Source organism: Trachypithecus francoisi, unplaced genomic scaffold, assembly GCF_009764315.1.
Source record: "Trachypithecus francoisi isolate TF-2019V2 unplaced genomic scaffold, Tfra_2.0 Lachesis_group5, whole genome shotgun sequence".
Taxonomy (NCBI): Eukaryota; Metazoa; Chordata; class Mammalia; order Primates; family Cercopithecidae; genus Trachypithecus; species Trachypithecus francoisi.
Window position 1 is genome coordinate 132,427,018 of NW_022681470.1, and position 22,842 is coordinate 132,449,859.

The following is a 22,842-nucleotide window of genomic DNA, read 5'->3' on the forward strand; positions in this document are numbered from 1 at the left end:
GCGGTGGCTCACTCCTGTACTTTGAGAGACCGAGGGGGGCGGATCGCTTGAACCCAGGAGTTTGAGACCAGCCTGGGCAACATAGTGAGATTCCATCTCTATATTTTAAATAATTCCAGGACCCAAAAACCTACGATGTGCCCCCAGACATCCAGATGCCACCTGCTGGCATTTGGAAAGGTTCTGGAAGTCGAAAATCAGACAGATTTGTAGTGTTTTCTTTTTCTTTTTTTCTTTTTTTGAGAGACAGGATCTCGTTTTGTCACCCAGGCTAGAGTGCAGTGGTGTGAAATCGGCTCGCTACAATGTTGACCTTCCCAGTTCAAGCGATCCTCCCACCTCAGCCTCCTGAGTAGCTGGGACTACAGGCACCCGCCAGCATGCCTGGCTAATTTTTTGTCATTTTTCTAGATATGGGGTTTTGATATGTTGCCCAGGCTGGTCTTAACTGTGGGCCTCAAGTGACCCGCCTGCCTCAGATCCCCAAAGTGCTGAATTATAGACGTGAGCCACTGCATCTGGCCTCAGATTTGTAGATTTTTAGGTTTGGGGTTGGCTAGGATTCAAACCCTGCCCTATGCTGCCTCTGAATCTCTAGAATATTCTAGCCTGGACCCTGCGTTGGGAGCTCTTGGGTTGGGGAAGTCCAGGTGTGTGAGCTGGGCTATGGTTTCAGGAAGCCCCTCCTTTCTCCTTCATCCCTGTTTCTTCCCGAGGAGGAAGCCGAGATGTATACGTGGCCTGGCTGTGCCTCAGTTTCCTCACCTGTAAAATGTAAGAAATAGCTCCTGGGTCATTTAGATGGGAGAGGTTTGGGAGTGAACCCTCAGAGCAAATGCATGATTAAAACTGTATGGAGGGCAGTTACCGGAAATGTCATAGTGTCAAATGTGGCTTTACTGTTCCCAGTGGTACTGGGAGCACACACTTTCTTACTGATAAATCCTCGGACTTTGATTCAGAGTCTATGCTCACCCTATTGGCCCCCTGGGTTCTCCAAGTCATGGGCCCCAGGAAGGGAGTTGCTGGCTGGGAAGGAGCCGGAACAGAGCCGAAACCAAAAGTCCCGTGTTGGCTGGGCGGGGTGCCTTACCCCTGTAATCCCAGCACTTTGGAAGGCCGAGGTGGGCGGCTCATGCTGGTAATCCCAGCACCTGCCAAGGCCACAGTGGGTGGGTCACCTGAGGTCAGGAGTTCGAGACCAGCCTGGCCAACATGATGAACCCCTTTCTCTACTAAAACATACAAAAATTAGCCAGGCATACTGGCGGGCACCTGTAATCCCAGCTATTCGGGAGGCTGAGGCAGGAGAATCACTTGAACCTGGGAGGTAGAGGTTGCAGTGAGCAGAGATCATGCCACTACACTCCAGTCTGGGAGATAGAGCGAGACTCCATCTCATAAAAAACAAAAAGACAAAAAAACTAGCCAGGTGTGGTGGCGGGCGCCTGTAATCCCAGCTGCTCAGGAGGCTGAGGCAGGAAAATCGCTTGAACCTGGGAGGCGGAGGTTGCAGTGAGCAGAGATCGCACCACTACACTCCAGCCTGCGCGACAGAGTGAGACTCCATCTCAAACAAAAAAAAAAAAAAAAAAAGTACCATCCTGTGACAGGATCCCCGCCCATCCCCTCCTCCACCAGGTGCTGGATCTCCAGAATTGAGGGTGCTGGAAGGATGTGAGCTCTAGCCCCGCCCCACTCACCTAGGAAACTGAACGCTCCCACCCTTTTCCCATGTGTAAGACATGCAGACACCTGAGCCCCTAGTCCTTTTACACCAGGTGATTCTGGGGTTCACTGGATGCAATAGAGTGAATTCTGGTGCTGGAGGGCCTGGGTTCAAATGCGGACTAGAATGACCCTATGATCCCGCCATTGCCCTCTTAGGTATCTACCCAAAGGAACTGAAAACAGGTGTTCAAACAAATGCTTGCATAGGCAAGTTCATAGCATGATTCACAATGCTCTTTTCAGCTGTTTGGGTGGAGCTAACCCACCCAAATGTCCAGTGGATGAATGGATAAACAACGTGTGGTCCATCAGTGGAGTCTTGAGTCTTTTTTTTTTTTTTTTTTGAGACGGAGTCTCGCTCTGTCACCCAGGTTGGAGTGTAGTGGCAGGATCTTGGCTCACTGCACCCTCTACCTCCCAGGTTCAAGTGATTCTCCTGCTTCAGCCTCCCGAATAGCTGGGATTACAGGCACCTGACACCATGCCCAGCTACTTTTTGTATTTTTAGTAGAGACGGGGGGTTTCACCATGTTGCCCGGGCTGGTCTTGAACCCCTGACCTCAAACAATCCACCTGCCTTAGCCTCCCAAAGTGCTGGGGTTACAGGTGTGAGCCACTGTGCCCTGCCTGGAGTCTTATTCAGCCATCAGAAATACTAAAGTCCTGGCCAGGCGCGGTAGCTCATGCCTGTAATCCCAGCACTTTGGGAGGCTGAGACAGGCAGATCACTTGAGGTCAGGAGTTCGAGACCAGCTTGGCCAACATGGCAAAATCCCGTCTCTACTAAAAATACAAAAATTAGCTGGGCATGGTGGTGCATGCTTGTAATGCCAGGTACTTGGGGAGCTGAGGCAGGAGAACTGCTCAAATCCAGGAGACGGAGGTTGCAGTGAGCCGAGATCATGCCACTGCACTCCAGCCTGGGTGACAGAGCGAGACTCTGTCTCCAAAAAAAAAAAAAAAAAAAAGAGAGAGAGAGAGATTGAAGTCCTGTTAAGATATTGAAGTCCTGATCCAGATGAAACTCAAAAACATGATGCTGAGTGAAAGAAGCCAGACACAAAAGGCCACGTGTTGTATGATTCCATTTATATAAAACGCCCAGAACAGGCAAATCCACAGAGACAGGAAGCGGATGAGTGGTTGCCAGGGTCTGTGGGAGGGGAAATGGGGCATGACTGCTGAAGGGGATGGGGTTTCCTTTCGAAGGGGATGAAAATGTGCTGAAATTAGGTAAAGGGTGTGGCTATACAGTATTACGAATATACTGAAACTCACTGAATTGTTCACCTTATAGTGGTTCATTTTTTGTTTTGTGAATTTCAGCTCAAAAGAAAATCCAATTAGGTCACTTACCAGCTGGTGGTGGCCTCTGACACGTGACCCAACTGATGGCTCAGTGCCAACAGATCACTGTGTCACAGCTGAGGTTTTAAGGCCACCCGGGTAGAAGAGACCAGGGCATGTAAACTAAATAATGAAATCACGCCTGCCCGGGGTTGGCAGGTTTAACGGGTTCCACGCCCTCTCTCTTCTCTCTGGAATTCACTCTTCTTTTTTTTTTTTTTTTTTTTTTTTGAGGCGGAGTCTCGCTCTGTCACCCGGACTGGAGTGCAGTGGCCAGATCTCAGCTCACTGCAAGCTCCGCCTCCCGGGTTTACGCCATTCTCCTGCCTCAGCCTCCCGAGTAGCTGGGACTACAGGCGCCCGCCACCTCGCCCGGCTAGTTTTTGTATTTTTAGTAGAGACGGGGTTTCACCGTATTAGCCAGGATGGTCTCGATCTCCTGACCTCGTGATCCGCCCGTCTCGGCCTCCCAAAGTGCTGGGATTACAGGCTTGAGCCACCGCGCCCGGCCTGGAATTCACTCTTCTAAGACACGTTATGTCACACCTGCTCTTGAAGTCCGGGCAGTTAGGATACCATACCTGGGAAAATTGCCTTCTGCGCTTTATTGTTTGCTTGTGTTTTTTGTGTTGTTTTTGTTGCTCTGTCACCCAGGCTGGAGTGCAGTGGCGCCATCTCGTCTCGTTGCAACCTCCGCCTGCCGGATTCAAGCAATTCTCCTGCCTCAGCCTCCCCAGTAGCTGAGATTACAGGCACCTGCCACCATGCCCAGCTAACTTTTGTATTCTTAGTAGAGATGGGGTTTCACCATGTTGGCCAGGCTGGTCTCGAACTCCTGGCCTCAAGTGATCCACCTGCCTGGGCCTCCCAAAGTGCTGGGATTACAGGCGTGAGCCAACGCGCCCAGCCCTGGTTGTTTTTTTTTTGAGATGGAGTCTCACTCTTGTCTCCCAGGCTGGAGTGCAGTGGCGTGTTCTCAGCTCACTGCAACCTCCTCCTCCTGGGCTCCAGTGATTCTCCTGCCTCAACCTCCTGAATAGCTGGGATTACAGGCGCCCACCACCACGCCTGGCTTATTTTTGTATTTTTAGTAGAGATGGGGTTTTACCATGTTGGCCAGGCTGGTCTTGAATTCCTGACCTCAAGTGATCTGCCTGCCTTGGCCTCCCAGAGTGCTGGAATTACAGGCATGAGTCACCATCCCAGATGACTTCTTCATTTTCAAAGGTGCCCAGCCTCATTTGTGTCCCAAGGAAGGCCAATTAAAACTACTCGGAGGTGCCATATACCTGCCACTTATCAGACAGGAAATAACCCACACCCAGATTAGGCTACATTATGAGGAGGCGGTGGCAAATAGATTTTGATTTTGTCACCTCTATAAAGCTACAGCTCTCTCCAACACCCAGGACCCCACTGCGCAGATGTGGTCTCTGAATTTACAGCCTAGGTGCTAAGACCTGCAACGGAGAAGACACGAAGGGCTTGGAAGTCCCTGGGCTGTTTGTAGCCAGACAGGGCAGGTGCTGCAGTCACTTCTGCCCCATTTGATGCCCCAACTCCTATAATCATCATTCCTTCCTACAGCTGATTTTTTTGTTGTTGTTTTTATTTTGTTTTGTTTTGATACAGGGTCTCACTCTCTTTGCCCAGACTGGAGCACAGTCTTGTGCGGGATATTGATTTCACGGAGGATGGTGAACAAGGGACACCTAATTGACTGGGATCATCCGTATTGTAAAGGACTGTTAATAAGGGCTTAGTGGTGATGTACCATGTCCGGTAAAGAATAGAATGTACTATGTACGGTGGTGGAGTTTCAGCTTAGTTGATATTCTAGTGGTTCATACCAGGGGCTTTGAGTACTTGAGGATTATGTGTTACAGTTGAGTTATTAGAACAGGGTTCTTGCTTGTAAGCATGTCTTAAAAGAAATTCTGGTAAATATGTAATTGTATGTTCTATGGACGGTTAAGCACTTATAGTACTATATAATATCCATGGTGACTAGCAGTAATGCACGAATTACATAGGGCATATAAAATTAAGTTGTACTTAAATTGTTCTTTAAGAGTTGTGTCCCCTTAGAATACAGAAAGTAGTTTAGATAGAACGCCAATTTTGGGTATTGGTGGCGAAGTTAGGTGCTTTCTTTCTGAGTTGTCCTAGGGAAAAGTATCCATCTCCGGTTTACAAGACCGGTATATTAGCTTATACTACGAGGGCAGGTTCATTTGAGGAGTTTATTTTCGATTAGGGAGGCCAGAGGTATTAGGATTAGGATTGTGATGAAATATATTATGGATGCTGCTTGTCCGATTATAATGAAGGGTTGGTTTACTGGTTGACTTCCAATTCAAGTGAGAGTTAGTAGAATTGTAATTAGGAATCATAGTAGGAATTGGCTGAGTGGGCGGAATATTATGCTTTGTTGTTTGGATTTGTGAAGTATGGGTATAATTGCCAGAATGAGAATGGATAGGAGAAGTGCTAGGACTCCTCCTAACTTATTAGGAACAGATCGCAGGATTGCGTACGCGAATAGGAAGTATCACTCTGGTTTAATATGGGGTGGGGTGCTTAGTGGGTTTGCTGGTGTGTAGTTATCCGGATCGCTTAAAAGATTGGGTGAAAATAATACTAATGTTATTAGGATGAGGAGTAGAAGGACTATGCCTAAGATATCTTTGATTGTGTAATAGGGGTGGAAGGGAATTTTATCTGAATCGGAGGGGATTCCACAGGGGTTATTTGATCCTGTTTCGTGTAGGAAAAGTAGATGTAAGACTGTGAAGATTATGATAATGAAGGGTAGGGTAAAGTGAAGGGTAAAGAATCGTGTAAGGGTTGGATTCTCGATGGAATACCCCCCTCAAACCCATTGAACGAGGTTAGTTCCAATATATGGAATTGCGGATAATAAATTTGTGATTACTGTGGCACCTCAGAATGATATTTGTCCTCATGGGAGTACGTAGCCCATGAAGGCTGTTGCTATGGTTATAAGTAATAGTGCAATGCCGATATTTCAGGTTTCAAGGAGAAGAAATGATCCATAATATATGCCTCGGCCTACAGAGAAATAGGCAGATAAAGAATATAGAGGCGCCGTTAGCATGGAGGTAGCGGATAATTCAGCCATAGTTTACGTCTCGGGTAATGTGTGTGATAGAGGAGAAGGCAGAGGAGGTGTCTGGTGAGTAATGTATTGCTAGAAATAGGCCTGTAATAAATTGTAAAATTAAGCAGGTCGCTAGTAGGGAACCGAAGTTTCATCATGCAGAGATATTTGATGGAGCGGGTAAATCAATAAGAGAATGATTAACTAGTTTTATAATTAAATTGGATTTGCACGTAGATGTCATTAGTGTTTTTGTAGTTGAATTACAACGATGGTTTTTCATATCATTAGTCATGGTGGGAGCCCATGTGAAAACGATGACATATATTTTATTTTTATTGAGTGTACTATTGGTTATAGGGTTTGTGGGGTTTTCTTCTAAGCCCTCTCCTATCTACGGGGGTCTGGCATTGATTGTTAGCGGTATCATTGGTTGTGTTATTATTTTGAATTATGGGGGTACTTATATAGGTTTAATAATGTTTTTAATTTATTTGGGAGGTATAATGGTTGTTTTTGGTTATACTACTGCAATGGCTATTGAGGAATACCCTGAAGCGTGGGTTTCAGGGTTTGAGGTTCTGGGTAGTCTATTAGTTGGATTAGCAATAGAGGCAGGGTTAATTTTATGGGTATTAGACTATGATGAGTTGGTGGTAGTTAACTTTAATAATATGGGGAGTTGGGTGATTTTTGAAGGAGAGGGGTCAGGGCTAATTCGCGAGGATTCTATTGGTGCGGGTGCTTTATATGACTATGGGCGTTGGTTAGTGGTGGTTGTTGGTTGAACATTGTTTGTTGGTGTATATATTGTCATTGAAATTACTCGAGGTAATAGGCTATATTATTAAAAGTGGAACTAAAATGAGGGGGATAAGGAAAGAGAGGAAATAAAGTTTAATTATGCCTTTTTGGGTGGTTGTGATTATGGAGGTAATAGTGTGGGTATATGACATTGTTTTGGGTATTGATTTTTCTAGTCAGATTAAGTCTAGTAAGAGAAAGGCCAGGTTTTGGCTTATGATTAAATTTTGATAAGGATTATTCGGTGAACTGTAGTCGGGTAATACCCCAACATGTTGGAGAATTTAAATATATGTGATGGAGTATCTGTTTTAAGATTATTGGTTATAAGGGTTAGGTCTAAGGCTATTAGAAAGCCTAAGGCGGCTACGCATAGGGCCAGGAGTTTTAGGTAAAGAGGTATTGTTAGTTGGGGGAGTATAGTGGGGGTGATATTATTGATGATGAGAAATCCTGCGAGTAAGCTGCCTATTGTTAGACGTTTTATAGGATTTAGTAGGGTTGGGTTATTTTCATTAATATAGACTGAGGTTGAAAAGCGAGGTTGTCCTGTTAGTGTGAGGATAATGGTCCGAGTGCTGTAGGCGCTTGTCAGGGAAGTGGCGATGAGAGTTATAGATAGGGCTCAGGCATTGGTATATGACGTGTTTGCAGTTTCGATGATAAGATCTTTGGAGTAGAAGCCTGTAAGAAATGGCATACCTGTAAGTGCTAGACTGCCAATAGTCAGGGAAGTTGAGGTAAGGGGTATTATTTTAAATAGGCCCCCTATTTTTCGAATGTCTTGTTCATTGTTTAGATTGTGAATAATAGACCCGGAACAAATAAATAGTATGGCTTTAAAGAAGGCGTGGGTACAGATATGTAGAAATGCTAGGTGTGGTTGATTAATGCCGATGGTAACTATCATTAACCCTAGTTGACTTGAGGTGGAGAAAGCTACAATTTTTTAAATATCATTTTGTGTTAGAGCGCAGATTGCTATAAAAATGGTGGTAATGGCTCCTAGGCATAGTGTGAGGCTTTGAATTAGTATATTGTTTTCTATTATGGGGTGAAAGCGGATGAGTAAAAACACTCCAGCTACTATTATAGTGCTAGAATGGAGTAGGGCTGAAACTGGGGTTGGGCCTTCTATAGCAGAGGGTAGTCAAGGGTGAAGGCCAAGTTGAGCTGATTTTCCTGTTGCTGCTAAGAGGAGACCTACTAGTAGTAGAAAATTTGGGCTAGAATCCAAGATGAATATTTGTTGAAAGTCTCATGAGTTATAATGAAGGAGAAATCATGTTATAGCTAGAACGAGGCCAATGTCACCAATACGATTATATAAGATTGCTTGAGTTGCTGCTGTGTTGGCGTCTGTTCGAGCATATCATCAGCTAATTAGTAAAAAGGATATAATTCCTACACCTTCTCATCCAATGAAGAGTTGAAAGAGATTATTGGCGGTAATTAAAATTAATATAGTGATGAGGAAAATGAGGAGATATTTGAAGAATTGATTGATGTTTGGGTCTGAGCTTATATACCATAGTGAAAATTCTATAATGCACCAAGTAACGAATAGTGCAATTGGGATAAATATTATGGAGAAATAGTCCAGTTTGAAGCTCAGTACTAGTTCTAGTGATTGAATAGTTGTTCAATGTCAGTTTGAGATAATTGTATCTTGGTCTAGGAAAATGTATAGAGCTGTAGGAAGGAGACTAATAACAAAGGCATATATTGTAGTTGTTTTTACATAGTTAGGGTATAAGTAGTTTTTGCTGGGTTTAATAAGGGTTATAATAGCCGGGAAGACTAGGGAAGTTAGGGTTAGCATAACAATGGAGGTGTGCATGTTACTACTTTTATTTGGAGTTGCACCAATATTTTTGGTTCCTAAGACCAATGGATAGCTGTTATCCTTTAAAAGTTGAGATAGCCATCTTATTAAGTACGGGGGCATGGATTAGCAGTCCTTGCAAGCTTTCTCGGTAAATAAGAAGTAGTGGGCTTCTGTATTTAGATTCACAATCTAATGTTTTGGTTAAACTATATTTACAGGGGGTGAAACCTATAATAATACTGGGGTTGAGGGATAGAAGAATTATAGGGGAAATATGTATAAATATTAGTATATTTTCTCGTGTGAAGGAGGGTTTTATATTAGTGATGTGGAAGGTGAGTATTCCTCGTTGTGTTGTGGTAAATATATGCAAGGAATAAAGGGCAGTGATTAGTATATTTAGTCCTGTAAATATAATGGTAATGTGTGATCAAGAGAATTAAGTTATTACTACTAATAATTCTCCAATTAGATTAATAGTAGGGGGTAAGGCTAAATTAGTGAGGCTTGCCATGAATCATCAGAAGGCTATGAGTGGAAGTAGGGTTTGAAGTCCTCGAGAAAGTATTATAATGCGACTATGGGTTCGTTCGTAGTTTGAATTTGCTAGGCAGAATAATATAGATGAAGTAAGTCCGTGGGCAATTATAAGGATAATAGCGCTGGTAAAGCTTCAGGGGGTTTGGATAAGGGAGGCCATAATTACCAGGGCTATATGGCTTACGGAAGAGTATGCGATAAGCGATTTCAGGTCCGTTTGTCGGAGGCAAGTTGAGCTTGTTATAATCATGCCCCATAGAGATAATATAAGGAATGGATAAGCCATATATTCTGTTAGGGGATTGAGGATTGAGGTGAGTCGGATTATACCATAGCCACCTAGTTTTAAAAGTACTGCGGCAAGGACTATTGATCCGGCGATAGGAGCTTCAACGTGGGCCTTGGGAAGTCATAAGTGTAGGCCATATAGAGGTATCTTCACTATGAAGGCTATTATACATGCTAGTCAAGTTAAGTTGTGGGATCATGTGGTTGTTAGTTTTTGGGCTGTGAGTGTTAGTAGTGTAATATTTAATGAGCCTAGACTGTTTTGTGTGTATATCAATATAATTAGTCAGGGGAGAGAACCAGCTAGTGTATAGAATAGAAAGTATGTACTTGCGTTGAGGCGTTCTGCTTGATTGCCCCATCGAGTAATAATAATTAGGGTGGGGATGAGGGTGGTTTCAAATAACATATAAAATAAGATTAATTCTGTGGCTATAAATGTTATGATTAGGGAAGTTTGTAGAAAAATTATTATGGAGAGATAGAGCTTTTTTCGTAAAGGACTCTCGTCGTGTAGATGATATTAGCTTGCTATAACCATGAGGGGTAAGAGTCAGGCGGTTAGTGTTAGAAGGGGTGTTGATAGTGGGTCGGAAGACAAATAAGTTGAATAACTAATAAGATTGTTGTTAGTTTGGTTGAAGAATAGAATAGGGATGAGGCTAATTAAGCTGTGTGTGGTTAAGTTAATTCAGATTATATTGTTTTTAGAAAATCATGTTATTGGTAATAATATAATTGTGGGGCAAATTATTTTTAACATTGAAGTAAGCTTAGGTTGTGAATGTGGTCTAGGCCATATGTGTTTGAGATTGAAATTAATAAGGCAAGACCTACTGCTGCTTCACAGGCGGCGAACACTAGTAGGGCAATGGGTACAATATTAGCCAGAGGAAAGTGTATGTTTAAGGCTATGAGGGTAGTTATAATAAATAGTGAGAGTATTATTCCTTCCAGGCATAGTAGGGATGATATTAGGTGCGAGCGGTAGGTTAATATGCCTAGGAGCGAGATGATGAATGCTAGCATAATATTTATATAGACAATGGGCATTTGGTTAGTATGATTATCATAATCTAATGAGTCGAAATCATTTGTTTTATTTAAACTACTTACCAATTCAGTCCAGTCTAGCCCTTTTTGGGTTCATTCATAGGCTAGGCTAAGGGTTAGAATGGTAATTAATATAATTGATGACTTAACTATTATAGGAAGATTTGTTGATTGGAGGGCTCATGGTAGGGGTAATAGTAGGGCAATTTCTAAATCAAATAGTAGAAAGGTGATGGCGACTAGAAAGAACTTTATGGAGAAAGGAATGCGGGCAGAGTTTAGTGGGTCAAATCCACATTCATAAGGGTTAGCTTTTTCTGCGTAAGAACTCAGCTGGGGTAGCCAGAATATGATGATTATCAGTAGCAGGGTTAGAAGGGTATTAATTGTTAGGGCTAATACTAGGTTAATTATCCTTTTTCGAATATCGTCGAAACTAGTTGATTGGAAGTCAGCTGTACTAATTATACTAAAAGGATAAGAACCTCATCAGTAAATAGAGATATAGAGAAAGAGTCAGACGACGTCTACAAAGTGTCAATATCAAGCGGCGGCCTCAAAGCCAAAGTGGTGATTTGATGTAAAGTGATATAATAGTTGGCGAATAAAACAAACGATGAGAAATGTAGATCCAATAATGACGTGGAGTCCATGGAAGCCGGTAGCAATAAAAAATGTTGAGCCATAAATACCGTCAGAGATAGTAAAGGGTGCTTCATAGTACTCTGAGATCTGTAGTAAGGTGAAGTAGATGCCTAATAAAATTGTAGTGAATAGGGCTTGGATTATTTGTTTTCGGTTATTTTCTATTAAGCTGTGATGGGCTCAAGTAATTGTAACTCCTGATGCAAGTAGTACGGAGGTATTTAGAAGGGGTACTTCTAGAGGATTTAGGGGGATAATGCCTGTCGGTGGTCAGTGTCCTCCTAAGTGTGGTGTGGGGGCAAGGTTTGAGTGGTAAAATGCTCAGAAGAAACCAGCGAAGAAGAAGACCTCTGAAGTAATAAATAAAACTATTCCATAACGGAGGCCTTTTTGAACTGGTGTTGTATGGTGGCCTTGATAAGTACTTTCTCGGACAATATCACGTCACCATTGGTATATCGTTAACATGTTGGTTAATAGTCCTAATGTTAGTAGGGTTATAGAATAAAAGTGGAATCATATAATTAAGCCTGATGCTATTAAGAGGGCTGAGAGAGCTCCTGTCAGTGGTCATGGGCTACGTTTGACTATATGGTAGGGGTGAGTTTGGTGAGTCATTAAGTGTTGTCATGTAGGTAAAGGCTTACCAAGAGTGTGAAGACGTAGGCCTGGATTAGGGCAACTGCAGTCTCTAGAATTGTTAGTAATATTAGGAGTGCTAGAACTAGTGGGGTTGCAAGGAAATTGCTGATTGATAATGTCAGTGCAGCATTTCCGATTAGATGTATAAGCAGATGTCCTGCTGTAATATTAGCGGTTAGGCGTACAGCTAGGGCTACTGGTTGAATAAATAAGCTAATAGTTTCGATAACTACTAGTATGGGAATAAGAGGTGTGGGTGTGCCCTGTGGTAAAAAGTGAGCTAAAGAGCTTTTGGTTTTGAAACGAAGACCTGTAATCACTGTAACTGCTCACAGAGGAATTGCCATGGCTAGATTTATGGATAGTTGAGCGGTAGGCGTAAATGAGTGAGGTAAGACTCCAAGGAGATTTGTTATAGCAATGAAAATAAATAGAGATATTAATATTAGAGATCAGGTTTGTCCTTTGGTGTTCTGTGCTGCTATTATTTGTTTTAGAATTATTTGAGTTAGATTTTGTTGAATAGTAATTAGTCGGTTATTGATAAGATCCTTAGAAGTTGGAATTAATAATACAGGAAATAGAATGATGGGAATCACAACGGGCAAGCCTAGGAGTGATGGAGTTGTAAAGGGGGTAAATAAATTTTCGTTCATTTTAATTGTCAGGGGTTGTTAAATTTTTGTATATTAGAGGTTTTTTGTGATGGGGAAAAATAATAACTTATATTTAATAGTTTTAGTTGTATAATAAGGTATAGTGTGGGTAGCATGGTTATGATAGTAATAAATCATGTAGATGTGTTTAGTTGGGGCATTTCACTGTAGAGAAGAATGTTTTTCCCGGTCTTTAACTTAAAAGGCTAATGCTGTGGCAGCTATACAGTGGGTCTTGATATTTTAGGAGCAGACTAAGTAGAATAAGTGCAGTATATTTATAGGGTGAATACAGGTCCTATCTCAAAAATTTTTAGGGGAATTAGTTCTGCAACAATTGGTATAAAGCTGTGGTTCGCGCCGCAGATTTCTGAGCATTGTCCGTAGTAGACACCTGGTCGTATGGCAGTAAATGTAGTTTGGTTTAAGCGCCCGGGAATTGCATCTGTTTTTAGGCCCAGTGTGGGAATGGTCCATGAGTGTAAGACGTCTTGGGATGTAATTATTATACGGACAGGAGCTTCGATTGGAAGTACTACTCGGTTATCAACTTCTAGAAGTCGAAGGTCCCCTGGGTTTAAGAATAGTGGTGGAAGTATATAAGAATTGAAGATTAAGCCCCCATAGTCTGTATACTCATAGGTTCAGTACCATTGATGTCCAATTGATTTGATGGTAAAGGAGGGGTTATTAATTTCGTCTGTTAAGTAGAGAATACGTAGGGACGGGAGAGCAATTAAGACCAGGATAACTGCGGGCAAGATGGTTCAAATAGTTTCTATCTCTTGGGCATCTGTAATATTAGTATTGGTTAGTTTTGTTGTGAGTACAGATGATAGGACGTACAAGACTAGGAAGCTGATTGAGGCTACGATTATAAAGGCATGGTCATGGAATGCGATTAGTTCTTCTATGATAGGGGATGTGGCATCTTGTAGGCCTAGTTGAACTGGATGGGCCATATAAGATATATAGGGCATATCCTATAACTTAGCTTTGACAAAGCTATGAAATAATTTTTCTAATATCTTATTGAAAAAGTTATAAGGGTTATAGGATTGGCTTGAAACCAGTCTCAGAAGGTTCGACTCCTTCCTTTTTTATTTAACTTTGATGAAAGCTGGTTCATCAAATGTATGGTACGGTGGAGGAGAGCCATATAGTCACTCTAGGTTAGAGGTAGGTTGTTCAATTAATAGCACTTTGCGTTTTGAGGCAAAGGCTTCTCAGATTATATAAACCATTAATAGTATTGCTACTAGGGAAATGAAGGAGCCTACAGATGATACAATATTTCATGTAGTGTAGGCATCAGGATAGTCGGAATAGCGTCGCGGCATTCCGGATAAGCCAAGGAAGTGTTGTGGGAAGAAAGTTATATTTACGCCTACAAATATGATAGTAAAGTGGGCTTTGGCGCAGACCTGATCCAGAGTATGGCCTGAGAACAGGGGGAATCAGTGAATAAAGCCTCCTATAATAGCAAAGACAGCTCCTATTGATAGGACATAATGGAAATGAGCTACTACATAGTAGGTGTCGTGTAGTACGATGTCTAGTGATGAGTTTGCTAGTACAATGCCAGTTAGACCCCCCACGGTGAAGAGGAAGATGAAACCTAGGGCTCAGAGTATTGCGGGAGATCACTTGATATTTCCTCCGTGTAGTGTAGCGAGCCAGCTAAAGACTTTGACGCCAGTTGGAATTGCAATAATTATAGTGGCAGAAGTAAAATAGGCTCGTGTATCCACGTCTATACCAACTGTAAACATGTGGTGAGCTCACACAATAAAGCCTAAGAATCCAATTGATATTATAGCTCAGACTATTCCTATATACCCGAATGGCTCTTTTTTTCCAGAGTAATATGTTACGATGTGAGAGATTATCCCAAACCCAGGCAGAATAAGGATATAGACTTCGGGGTGACCGAAGAATCAAAATAGGTGTTGATATAGAATAGAATCTCCTCCTCTGGCAGGGTCGAAGAAAGTGGTATTGAGGTTACGATCCGTTAATAATATTGTAATGCCGGCGGCTAATACAGGGATGGACAGGAGAAGCAGGACTGCCGTGATTAGGACTGATCAAACGAATAGGGGGGTTTGATATTGAGATATTGCAGGAGGTTTTATATTAATAATAGTTGTAATAAAGTTAATAGCCCCTATGATAGAGGAGATGCCTGCTAGGTGAAGCGAGAAAATGGTTAAGTCTACAGAAGCTCCTGGGTGGGATAGGTTTCCTGCTAAAGGAGGATAAACCGTTCAACCTGTTCCTGCACCTGCTTCTACTATGGCTGATGCGAGAAGAAGTAGGAAGGAGGGTGGAAGAAGTCAGAAGCTTATGTTGTTTAGACGGGGAAATGCTATATCAGGAGCGCCAATTATTAAAGGTACTAGTCAGTTTCCGAATCCTCCAATTATGATGGGTATAACTATAAAGAAAATTATGACAAATGCATGGGCTGTAACAATAACATTGTAGATATGGTCGTTGCCTAATAGATTACCGGGTTGGCCTAATTCGGCTCGGATAAGAAGGCTTATAGCTATGCCTGCGGTTCCAGCTCATGCGCCAAATAATAAATATAAGGTTCCAATATCTTTGTGATTTGTGGAGAATAGCCAGCGGTTAATGAGCATAGGTGAAAAAAGGTAAAATGGCTGAGTAAGCATTAGGCTGTAAATCTAAGGACAGAGGTTGAGCCCTCTTTTTACCAGCCCCGAGGTGATTTTCATGTTGAATTGCAAATTCAAAGGAGCAGCTTAAGATCTCTGCCGGGGCTTCTCCCGCCTTTTTTTCCCTGCGGCGGAGAAGTAGATTAAAGCCAGCTGATTAGGGTGCTTAGCTGTTAACTAAGTTTTTGTGGGTTTGAATCCCATTGATCTAGTAAGGGCTTAGCTTAATTAAAGTGGCTGATTTGCGTTCAGTTGATGCAGAGTAGAGTTTTGCAGTCCTTAATATAGTTCAGAAATTAAGTATACTTAACTTACTGAGAGCTTTGAAGGCTTTCGGTCTTATTTAACCTAAATTTCTAGAAAATAGAGTTGTTGGGGACAATGGTAAGAGGAAGGTAGTAAGAATAATGAGTGGAGGGATGAGAGGTATGGGTTTTGTATTTTCGAATTGTCATTTTATTTTTGTATTATTGGATGTAGGGAGTAGTGTTATAGAGGTGGTGTAAATTAGGCGTAGATAAAAATATAAATTGAGTAGAGCTATAATAATTATAATAGTGGGTATAATAAAGTTGTTATTTTTTGTAAGTTCTTGGATGGTAATTCATTTGGGCAGAAAGCCTGTTAGTGGGGGTAGGCCTCCTATGGATAGAAGAGTAGATGCTATTAGTGGTATTAATCAGGTTAATTTATTTCATGTGCGTGATAATATCAGGGTTGTGGTGTTTGAATTCAGGCTTAGGGCTAGGAATGCGGTAGTTGTTAGAATAATGTATGCAAGTAGATAAAAAATTGTAATATTTGGATTATATGTTAGTGTTATTATTATTCAGCCTATATGTGTAATTGAAGAATATGCTAGAATTTTACGTAGTTGTGTTTGATTGAGGCCTCCTCAGCTGCCTGCTATAATGGATAGGGTTGATAGGGTTAGAAGAGTGCTTGTATTAATTGATGGGTATATTTGGTATATAATTGAAATAGGAGCTAGTTTTTGTCATGTAAGGAGAAGTAAGCCGGGAATTAAGGGTGTTCCTTGGGTAACTTCTGGAACTCAAAAGTGAAAGGGGGCTATCCCTAGTTTTATAGCAAGTGCTAGTATTATAATTAGGGATGAGAGTTGGTTAGGATTATTTATTATGGTTCACTGTCCGGGGAATAGGTTATTGTATGTAATTGCTATTATGAGAATTATAGATGCGGTGGATTGTACAAGGAAATATTTAGTGGCAGCTTCTGTGGAGCGAGAGTTTGCTTTTTTAATTAAGATTGAGGTGAAAGCTAATATGTTTATTTCCAGGCCCGCCCAGGCAAGAAACCAGTGGGAGCTAAGTGATGTAATGAAAGTGCCTATAACTATGGTAAAATAAATAACAAATTGGGCTAGTGGGTTAATTAGTATGGGAAGGGTATAACCAACATTTTCGGGGTATGGGCCCGATAGCTTATTTAGCTGACCTTACTTAGAATGAGGTGTAATAGGTAGCACGGAGGAGTTTGAATTCTCAGGAGTAGGTTCGATGCCTATAGTTCTAGAAATAAGAGGGTTAAGCACCTCTATTATTTACTCTATCAAAGTAACTCTTTTGTCAGACATATTTCTAGTTTTGAGGGGGGATACCAGAGGTTGTAATGGGAATTGAAATATATCATATGAGGAATGCTAGTGTAAGGGGGAGAAAATTTTTTCATAATAAGTGTATAAGTTGGTCGTAATGGAATCGAGGATAGGTTGCTCGAATTCATAGAAATGAGGAGGTTAGGAGGAGTGTTTTGGTAATAAAGCACGTTGTGAATAGTTCTGGTGAGTAAATAGGGTATAGCGTACCTAGGAAATTTGTGGTTGTTAGGGCATTTATTATAATGATATTTATATATTCGGCTATGAAGAAAAGGGCGAATGGACCTGCAGCATATTCAATATTAAAGCCTGATACTAGTTCTGATTCTCCTTCTGTGAGATCAAAAGGGGCTCGGTTGGTTTCTGCCAATGTAGAAGTAAATCATATTATAGCTAAAGGTCATGATGGTAGGAGAAGTCAAAGGTGCTCTTGTGTTGTAATAAGTGCATGAAGATTAAATGAGCCGCTTATTAGTAAGACTGATAGTAGAATGATGGCAAGGGTTACTTCGTATGAAATTGTTTGGGCAACTGCTCGTAGTGCTCCGATTAATGCGTAGTTTGAATTTGATGCCCATCCTGATCATAAAATAGAATAAACAGCTAGGCTAGATGTAGCTAGAATAAATAGAAGTCCAAGATTAAGGTTAATTAGAGAGTTGGTTATGGGAAGGGGTATTCATAGGAGGAGGGCAATGGAAAAGGCCAGGGCTGGTGCAATAATATAGAGGGTAGTGGTAGAGGTTGAGGGTTTTAGGGGTTCTTTGGTGAAGAGCTTTATTGCATCGGCAAAGGGTTGTAGTAGCCCGTAGGGACCTACAACATTGGGTCCCTTACGTAGTTGTATATAGCCTAGTAGTTTTCGTTCAGTAAGTGTAAGGAAGGCTATGGCGGCCAGGATTGGTAAAGTAATAAGTAGGAGATTTATTGTGAACATAGTGCTAAGAAGAGGAGTTGAACCTCTGATTATAAAGTCTTAAGTTTTATGCAATTACCGGGCTCTGCCATCTTAACAATCCCTGTTCTTGGGTTGTGTTTGTGGGTTTTTGTTAAATTAAGACTAGGTCATTTATGAAAGGAGGGCACTTTGTGAAGTGGGCCCTATTTCTCTTGTCCTTTCGTACAGGGAGAAATGTAGAATAGATAGAAACCGACTTGGATTGCTCCGGTCTGAACTCAGATCACGTAGGACTTTAATCGTTGAACAAACGAACCCTTGATAGCTGCTGCACCATCAGGATGTCCTGATCCAACATCGAGGTCGTAAACCCTATCGTCGATATGGACTCTGGGATAGGATTGCGCTGTTATCCCTGGGGTAACTTATTCCGTTGGTCAAGTTATTGGATCAATTATATATAGTGGCTCGCTTTGACTTGTATGGTCTTGGCATAGTTTATTCGGAGGTTTGGTTATGCTCCGAGGTCACCCCAACCAAAAGTTCTAATGCAGGGACAGAGTGTATTAAGTCCGTGGATTTATATTAGTTTTGTTTGCATTAGTAAGTTAAAGCTCCACAGGGTCTTCTCGTCTTATTATTTTATGTCCGCCTCTTCACGGACAGGTCAATTTCACTGGTTGAAAGTAAGAGACAGTTGAACCCTCGTGTTGCCATTCATACAAGTCCCTATTTAAAGAACAAGTGATTATGATACCTTTGCACGGTCAGGGTACCGCGGCCGTTAAACATGTGTCACCGGGCAGGCAGTGCCTCTAATACTAGTAATGCTAGAGGTGATGTTTTTGGTAAACAGGCGGGGTTATATTTGCCGAGTTCCTTTTACTTTTTTAAACCTTTCCTTGAGGGCATGCCTGTGTTGGGTCAACAGTATATACAGTGCTGATTTGTTTATAGTTATTAGCACTTGGCTGTTAGATATCAGTGAGGCTTTCGGTCTGATTTAGGCTTATGCACAGGAGAATTTATTCGTGTTACTAATGCTAGCATTATTGCTTCTATAATATGATAGATTAATCCAATGTAATGTGAGGAGTTCAGTAAGATGTTTGGAATTTCTTCAGGTGGTTAGAGTTGAGCTTGAACGCTTTCTTAATTGATGGCTGCTTTTAGGCCAACTATGGAAGTTGAAGTTTTTACTCTCTACATAAGGTTTTTTCCTAGTGTCTAAAGAGCTGTCCCTCTTTAGACTAACAATTAAGCTTACAGGAAGATTAATAGTTCTGTGGGTAGGCTTAAAGCTGAACTAAGATTCTATCTTGGATAACCAGCTATCACCAGGCTCGATAGGCGTATCACCTCTACCCAGAAATCTCCCCACTATTTTGTCACATAGATGGGTGTGCTCTTTTAGCTGTTTTTGGGTAGCTCGTCTGGTTTCGGGGTGTTTGGCTTTAGTTCTCTTTGCAAAATAATTTCTAGTTAGTTCATTATGCAGAAGGTATAGGGGTGAGTCCTTGCTATTTTGTGCTTGTTATCTCTTTATTCATCTTTCCCTTGCGGTACTCTATCTATAGCGCCAGAATAAATTTTCTATCACCTATACTTTTATATTTGTAAATGATTTAATATACTTATAAGTTGATATTAGTACTGATTGGATTTTTGGGCTAGTATTGGCTCAAGGCAATCAAATGATGTTGATGTCTTCCGGGTGTAAGCCGGATGCTTTGTGCTGAGCTATGCCTTGATTTATCCAAGTGCACCTTCCAGTACACTTACCATGTTACGACTTATCTCCTCTATATAAGTGTTAGAGTATTTAGTTAGATTATTCTTAAATATATTTGAGGAGAGCGACGGGCGGTGTGTGCGTGCTTCATGGCCTGATTCAACTAAGCACTCTATTCTTAGTTTACTACTAAATCCTCCTTGGACTCTTAGGTTTCATAAGAGTTATCGTGGAATTTTCTGGGGTAGAAAATGTAGCCCATTTCTCCCAACTCATAAGCTACACCTTGACCTAACGTCTTTGCGCGGGCGTTTGTGCTTACTTTATGTCTCTTGTTGAGGTTTGCTGAAGATGGCGGTATATAGGCTGAGCAAGAGGTGGTGGGGTATATCGGGGTTTATCGATTATAGAACAGGCTCCTCTAGGGGGATATGAAGCACCGCCAAGTCCTTTGAGTTTTAAGCTGTTGCTTGTAGTATTCTGGCGAGTAGTTTTGTTATTTTAACTATTAAAGTTTAGGGCTAAGCATAGTGGGGTGTCTAATCCCAGTTTGGGTCTTAGCTATAGTGTATTCAGATTTTTTTTTTTTTTTTTTTGAGGCGGAGTCTCGCTCTGTCTCAGCTCACTGCAAGCTCCGCCTCCCGGGTTTTACGCCATTCTCCTGCCTCAGCCTCCCCAGTAGCTGGGACTACAGGCGCCCGCCACCTCGCCCGGCTAGTTTTTGTATTTTTAGTAGAGACGGGGTTTCACCGTGTTAGCCAGGATGGTCTCGATCTCCTGACCTCATGATCCACCCGTCTGGGCCTCCCAAAGTGCTGGGATTACAGGCTTGAGCCACCGCGCCCGGCCGTGTATTCAGATTTTTAAAGCCACCTTCGTAGTTTATTTTATGTTGGCTAGGATTTTACAGTTTAGAGAGAGTTTAGCTTTATTTAGTTGGATTTGTCTAAAACACCCTTTACGCCGATGTCTATTAGCTCGGGTCAATCGTATGGCCGCGGTGGCTGGCAGGAAATTGACCAACCCTAGAATAGCATAGCTTAGTTAAACTTTCGTTTATTGCTAAATATTAGTCACTGCTGTTTCCCGTAGGGGTGTGGCTAAGCAAAGTGTCTTGAGCTGCATTAAGCGTGCTTGATACTTACTCCTTTTAATCAGGGTGATTTGTAGGGTGTCTTCACTGGAGCGGGGATGCTTGCATGTGTAATCTTGCTAGAAGTTAATAGAAAGGCCGGGACCAAACCTGTTTGTTTATGGGGTTTATAAGCCCGTCTAGGCATTTTCAGTGTCTTGCTTTGGATTTATTAAGCTACATAAACGTGGTAGTGGTTGTTGTGAGCACTATCTTTGGGGGTTGTTTGGGGTGTGGGGGAGGTGCTAAGGGTGGTGAATAAAAAATTTTATTAGTTGAGGGGGTGGCAGCTGAGGTTGTGTACACCCTAAAGATAAAATGCAATCTTCGGCTAGGTAGCAGGCTTTTGTTTTTGGGGTTTGGCAAAGGCAAATTATGTGGGAGCGGTCGGAGATGGGGGGAGGGGGGGTTTGAGATGAGTTAATTTGTTATGTTTAGGGTTAAGGTGTGAGGGTGTGCATGTAATTAATTATTTATATGTCTTACAAGCATGAATTAAATAACACCTTGTATAGGTTCATGCGGGACAGGGGTGCAATCTGGGCTCATGGCTACCTCTGCCTTCCAGGCTCAAGCGATTCTCCTGCCTCAGCCTCCTGAGTAGCTGGGATTACACGTGTACACCACTACCGCCTGGCCAATTTTTGTACTTTTAGGGGAGACGGGGTTTCACCATGTTGGCCAGGCTGGTCTTGAACTCCTGACCTCAAATGGTCCACCTGCCTCAGCCTCCCAAAGTGTTGGGATTAGAGGCATGAGCCACCCTACCCAGCCTATTTTGTTTTAAGAGACAGTGTCTCACTCTGTGGCTGCCCAGGTTGGAGAGCACCAGTGTGATCTTAGCTCACTGTAGCCTCAACCTCCTGGGCTCAATTGATCCTCCTGCCTCAGCCCCCCGAGTAGCTCGGACCATAGGTGTGTGCCACCATGCTTGGTCAATTTTCCTATTTTTGTAGAAACAGGGGGGTCTTGCTATGTTGCCCAGGCTGGTCTTGAACTCCTGGTCTCAAGTGATCCTCCTGCCTCAGCCTCCCAAAGCGTTGGGATTACAGGTGTGAGCCATGGTGCCCAACTCTCAGCCAATGTTAATTATGCACTTGCTTTGTGCCAGGAATGCTCCCTGAACCTCTCCCAACTACAGGATTCCTCCCACCTTACAGACAAGGAAACCAAGGCATAGCCAGAGGCACTCTCTCTTTCAAGGACAGGGTGGGAGGATCAGAGAAAGCGCACAGCAGGTCTCAGGCCAAATTCCGCCTCCTCCTTCCTTCCTTTTGAGCTTCATCCAGTCTGGGCTTGCTCCCTGGGGTCTGTACAGCCTCAAGGTCAGGAACACGGGATCTGGTTCCCTGAATGTCCATCAGGACCTAAGACTGTCCACTGGGCTCAGACCTGCTCCCCACTGCAGTCTGCTGTTACTGCTTCTGTCCTGCCCTCCCCAGCGGGCCACTCTTGCACACCTGCACCAATGCCCACCCTCCTCCTAGGGCTCCCAAAGCTGTCTGGTACTACTGGGGGTTTTGCCGTATAGTGGGCACTCTTCTAAGTGTGTGACCTCCCACAGAAATCCAGTGAGGTGAGTTGCAGATGAGCTAACTGAGGCTCAAGTCCCAAGCTCAAAGTCACATGGCCAGTGGCAGCCAAGCAGGTTCTTCACTCAGGCTTCCTATCTCCCCTTCTGGCTTCCAAGAACTTTGTCCTGCTCACAGCTCTCTCCCTGCTACATGGTATACAGTAGATACTCAATTAATGTTTGTAGGTTGACTAATTGCTTCTTCACTGAACTAACAACCTTCCATCACTTTGCTTGGGATGCCCATTCCTATCTTGCAAACTCCTTCTCATACCTCAAAACCCCATTTATAATGCCCCTTCCTTAGAAAGTTTTCCTGACTGCTTGAGAAGACTCCTGGCATCCCTTTCTGGGCTTCTCTAGTCCTTCTCCCTCCCTCTAGCCCACCTCTGAGCCCGTGGGGCTGGGATGTCTGGTTCTTTCTCTCCCAGAAAGGCCCTGTACAGGTTGAGCGCAGTGCAGGGAGGGAGGTGCATTAGGTCTCTCACATTCATCCGCCTTCTCTTCCTCCCCTCTCTGGCAATGCAAAGGATACTTCCTGGAGCAGGAA

The 22,842-nt window shown here is 42.6% G+C and overlaps 1 long non-coding RNA gene and 3 pseudogenes across 1 annotated transcript; all 4 read right to left on the reverse strand.

Moving 5' to 3' along the window:
- Positions 1-207: 207 nt before the first annotated feature.
- LOC117076463 lies at positions 208-6,188 on the reverse strand. The gene is made up of 3 exons (XR_004434371.1): positions 4,980-6,188; positions 4,742-4,744; positions 208-219 (listed from the first exon to the last, which is right to left on the reverse strand). It is a non-coding gene; the product is annotated as an uncharacterized LOC117076463 (long non-coding RNA).
- A 469-nt stretch (positions 6,189-6,657) lies between these two features.
- On the reverse strand, positions 6,658-9,514 carry LOC117076458 (annotated as a pseudogene).
- Positions 9,515-11,193: 1,679 nt separating this feature from the next.
- LOC117076461 lies at positions 11,194-12,670 on the reverse strand (annotated as a pseudogene).
- A 256-nt stretch (positions 12,671-12,926) lies between these two features.
- Positions 12,927-13,632, reverse strand: LOC117076460 (annotated as a pseudogene).
- Between the last annotated feature and the right edge of the window lie 9,210 nt (positions 13,633-22,842).